The following is a 5,466-nucleotide window of genomic DNA, read 5'->3' as shown; positions in this document are numbered from 1 at the left end:
ATACATACATACATATATACATACATACATATTACATAATACATTCTTTCACTCAGCAGAATTTCCATAATTCCCTTTAGTCCTATAATCAGATTATACCATACACGTTTCTATATGCACCATATCCCACGTTTGTTCAGTAACCCATTTGCTCCCATTTCTGGCTATTAGGATTAATGCTGCTTTGACTAAGAGTTCTGCTTTGGGGCATGTGCCCAGATCGGCTCCTTCTATATTTAACTTTTTAGAAGTGCCACCATGCTGCTCTCCATGATGACTGTGTCATTTTATTCCCTGCCACTATCAAACAAACAGTCCAACTTCTCCACGTCCAATCTGGCATGTTAGTAACACTTGCAGTGTGTGTGTGTGCGTATGTGTGTGTGTATACATGCATGTGTGGGTGTGTTGGGGTGTCCTTATGTTTTGGTTTGCATCTCTGCAGTGGCAGGAGCATTGGGCATTCTTTTGTACTTTCATTGGCCAGCTGTGTAGACTCCTTGGGGAGTCTCCACCCACAGCCTCAGGCTCCGCTGTCGGAGCAAACAGCCTCCTGGAGCACCCATGACTCTGCAGTCACCATCATGAGGAGCACATGCCGAGAGACCCGGAGCAGTCTTAGGAAACTCATCTCTGGAGAAACACCACTAATAACTGGGTATGGGCTGGGGATGAGTCTGGGAGTTGTCGCTAAGGATGTTAAGAAGGTGACTGTCTGCTTGCTTGTCCCATTATCATTATTCTATATATTTTCAGTATTTCTGGCATCCCTCTTCAACTTGAGCGTGGCACCTGACACAGTCATGCACCACATGTGATATTTAGGTCAACCATACGTATGGCCAGTGGTTCCCTCAGATTGTATCTTCCATGACTTAGCCTTCTAAATATGTGCAAATAACCCCTGATGTTTACACAGGATGAAATCCCCTGACGAAGCAGTTATAACAAGCACCCTACTGTTGAGAGATGCGCGGGTGAACTTCATGGAGCCCAAATTCATCCCCTCTGGCCCAGAAGGCACGATCCAGTCGCTTCCTCCAAGGTTACCTGTGTTCTCGGATGCTGAGAGCATCAGTCCTGCGGGCGTGAAAGCTGGGGAACTCGAGGTGCTCCCACTCAGCTGCTGAACCAGGGGCCTGCACTGGGCTCTCACACCACATTTGTCTTCTAGCTCTGGGTTATTCAGGCGAGGCGGTTGCTAGGGACGCTCATGGCTTGGGACAGGAAGGCTCAGAGAGGGACTTGCGGAGCTGAGACTTAATGCCATCAGAAACATGGGCCCTCTCTGCCTTCGAGATCCTGTTCCAGGCTGCTGGGAGCACACTCCCTGGGTCAGCCTTCACAGCCATTCACTCCATCTTCTTTTTCTCGGTCCCCACCTCTCCAGTAGACACTCTCATTTGATCTATGGGTATGTTGGATTCTCAGTCCTTTAAAAATCCATAGGAAACTGTGATGGAAGATGCCTGTTATATTCCTCCAGACCCACAGAAAGTCAGGACCAAGTGAATTCTCATGCAGGTAGATGCCAGACTCTACATGGTAACAATGTCTCATAGTAGGGCCCCGGATGGGTGACCACCAAGGCATCCGGTGGAGCATAAGCTAAGGACCTGAGTTTGGATCTCCAGCACCTATGCAGTAGTAGGAAATGGCAGCATGTGCCTGTGATCCCGAGCTGGGGGAGGCAAAGACTTGGGGATGTACTTGCTAACCAGCTAGCCTATCCAGTCAGTGAGCTCCAGGTTCACCTCATTTAAAAATGAGGCAAAGGGCCTGTCTGTGGGCTATGTTCTTCTAGCTGGGCTGCTCTGTCTGACCTCGGTGGGAGAGGATGCGCCTAGGTCTGTAGATACTAGATTTGCCAGGGTGGGGGGATACCCAAGGCGGGGCTCAACCCTCTCGGAGGAGAAGGGAGGGGGAAAGGATTGTGGGAGAGGGTGACCAGGGGACAGTGATAAGGATGTAGAGTGAATAAATTTTTTAAAAACGAGGTGAAGGGCCAGCAAGATGGCTCAGACAGTATAGGAGCTTGCTGCCAAACCCGACCATCTGAGTTCAGTCCCCAGATCCACATGATAGAGAGAGAGAACTGACACTTGAAAGTTGTCCTCTGGCTTCCACATATGTCCCTGGGTAAATAAATAAATAAATTTAAAAATAATAACAGGGCAAAGAGGGAGTGAGGAAGGTGCCTCTGACCCCAACATGCATGCACACACACTTGTCACACGCATATATCACACATACAGCACACATCCCGCGCCTCCCCTCTGGCACGGTCTCCTGCTTCTGCTCACTCCCCACAGGATCGAAGGGCTTCGCCATTCTCCCAAGTGCCTCTTTCTAAGTCCTTCTCTGTGCCCTCTTCCCTTCTGTTCTCTTCCCTTACTTCTGCCACTCACTGTCACCTCTTTATAAAAGTTAATTGCATTTACTTAATTTGTTCTAATTACATATGATTGAAGTCTTACATATGTCACAGTGATCAAAGGATAACTTTATGGAATTAACTCTCTCCTTTACAGGGGTTCCAGGGCTCTCTCTCTCTCTCTCTCTCTCTCTCTCTCTCTCTCTCTCTCTCACACACACACACACACACACACACACACACACACACACCCCACACACAAGCACTTCAGGAAGCACAGACTTCACCTTCCTCCCAGAGCTTTAATCTGGAGTCTGTTTTAAGCCAAGAGGTTGGTAGACTTCAGATTAGTTACCGTTTCTGGCCAACCTCACCCTTACCTCCTTGTAGAACTCTACCTCCATGCCTTCCTCTGAGCTCAGAGGCGGGGGTTCCAGGCTCCCCTGGACAGTCCACAGTGGGCTCAGCCCTGCTCCACAGCTCCCTCTTCCCTCACCATCCTGCTCTCTGGCCAACCATCCAGTTCCCCATGCCTACATCTGTCTGATGAAACAGACTGTTGGTGGCCCCTTAAAGCCCACTCACCCCCAGTTTCACCGTTGTGAGAGTCTTAATTTGTACATGGTGCCTGGCTCAAGACCACATCTCCCTTGTAGATGGGAGCAATCACATGACTAAGCTCTGGCCAGTAGGATATGAGTGGGATATTTGAACTGTCTATCTTCTAGACCGTTTCCCCAAAGAGAAGGACCAATCTCTAAGCTTCCTTTCTCTTGCCTTTCCCCTGGCAGGAATGTGAAGGTAGGTTCAGGAGCAGCTGTTTGAGATCACAAGGTGGCAACCAGGGCTTGTGGATCAGTAGATGACATCTCCAGTGTAACAAAGCCGCCATTCACACCTAGACGGAAACAGAACCATGATTCAGCTCTGACGATTCTGGCTTCCCTGGTGAGGATGCCCCAGCAACCTGCTTCTTCAGTCCACTATAAACACTCCGTCACTGGACTTCACCAACTGGCTGCTAGGAAACCATCACTCCTGCCTGAGCTGCTACTGCCATTTTTATTGGATTTCCCCATTCCACATCCTTTACTAACCCACACCCTACACTATCACCCAAACGCTTTGTCTTCCACAGCAGTCTTTCTTCTCCTTGGCACCACTGATTTCCCAGAGCACATAGTTCTCTGTCTGGGGGCTGGCCTACATACTGAAAGGCATTTAGCAATGTCTCTTGTCCCATCTCTCAGAGGCCAGAAACCTTTTCCCAGTGACAAGAACAAAAATGTAGACACTGCCAAGTGTCCCTGGGAAGCCACCATAGCACTCTGGTCTGACTCTTCCTATGCCTGGATGGTAGCTCTGCTTCTGACATGACCCTTTTCTGGGGACCGCTACTGTGTTTCTCACACGCAAGACATGGTGACTGTTCACACCTCTGTGCCTTTATAACCCCTCTTGTTTCTTCCCAGAAAGCCCAAATGCCTCCTCACTCCAGCAGGACCATCCAAGTGTCAGCTCTGTGAGGAGGTCTTGTTCCGCGGCCTTCACAATCTCTGTGGTTCCATGTCTTACACTTGAACTTCATTGATAAGGTGCTCGAGGTACCCCTGTGTGTTAGCACCTAGTCCAAGGCCTGGAACTATTTGTTGATCGAATGCCGGTGCTTAGCCAGAATGGTGAAGTGAGGCGGTGTGTCCAACCCCACAGGAGAGGCGAGGGCTTTGGTAGAGTGAGCCTGCTCATGGCGCTTGCTCCTGAAAGTGGCCTCCACGTTAAAAGCTTGCATGATGAGGTCCCTAGCTGGGACAGAGTCCATGGGTAGGGGTTTCAGGCAGGCAGATAATAGTTAACAGGCAAGATAGTTAGAAATATAACTTTATTTTTCCAGTATATTATAGTTGCCCTGGTTATCTAGTAGATGAAATACAAGAATCATGTTTATTTCAATAAAATATGAACTAGATGGGCGTGGTAATCCCAGCACTGAGGAGGCAGAGGCAGGTGGATCTCTGTGAGTTCAAGGCCAGCCCGGTCTATGTATCAAGTTTCAGGATAGCCAGGGCAACACGGAAAAATCCTGTGTTTAAAAATGAGCAGGAACAAGCTGCATCTATGAAGCTCTATGAGATTCTCTGCTCTGGGGCCCAAACGAAACTCCTGAGAATAGCCAGGATTGTGAGAAGAGCTGAGAACCATAAGCTACCCCTGGGAACCTCAGAGGCCCCATAGCCTTTGCTGCCTCAGAGGTGAAAGGACAATGGCAGGGAGGGAGATGAGGGGACCTGGAAGGAGAGAGATGGAGCAGCACTGAAGGCCATTTAAGGAGGAAACTGAGGCTTTGTTCCATCCTCTGGCTTTTGGGGGACCATGATTGACAATCACTAAGATTCTTTCCGGTAGACTGAAGCATAACCCAGGAATAGTGTTGCTGTCTAACACAGTGATAACATACAGAGAAGTGACAGCTGCCTTGTAACAATGTTACCGTTTATAGGAAAGCCGAAACAAACGGCAAGAAAGAAAGATGGCAAGCAGAGTGAGCTGTTAGAGGGATTATCACCGTGCTCTCTGGCAGGGGTGCTCCTCTGGCAGTTAGGGCCTCAGGTTATTCTTACTCCCAGTGTTGGGTCTCCTTGGGAAATGTCTGTTCCTTTGGTACACACACACACACACACACACACACACACACACACACACACAGGTCCAAGCCCTTTCTTTTCCTGCCCAGTCCTCTGTCCTGGGAAATTCAGACATGCATTCTGAGCGCTCTTGGTACAATCACTGCCATTCTGTAGGAGCAAGGCAGCCCTGGCTGTGTAACAGAGTTGTGCACCTTGCCTTTGCTATAGAACAAAGCCGGCTGTTCTGTTGCCCACAGCCTTGCCACCCTTGGGTGCTCTCTGTCATCTTCACGTTGCCACTCGACTGGGGATTCATGGAATGGTACTGTGAGGGATTTCCTCCATGGAGTAGAAGCTGGATGCCAGAGCCCCACTTGTCTCTTCCCTTCTTTCCTCGCCTCGCATTATTCTCTCTCTCTCTCTCTCTCTCTCTCTCTCTCTCTCTCTCTCTCTCTCTCTCTCTCTCTC

The sequence above is a fragment of the Mus pahari genome, chromosome 12 (genome assembly GCF_900095145.1).
Source record: "Mus pahari chromosome 12, PAHARI_EIJ_v1.1, whole genome shotgun sequence".
NCBI lineage: Eukaryota > Metazoa > Chordata > Mammalia > Rodentia > Muridae > Mus > Mus pahari.
Note: the sequence above shows the minus strand (reverse complement) of the source record.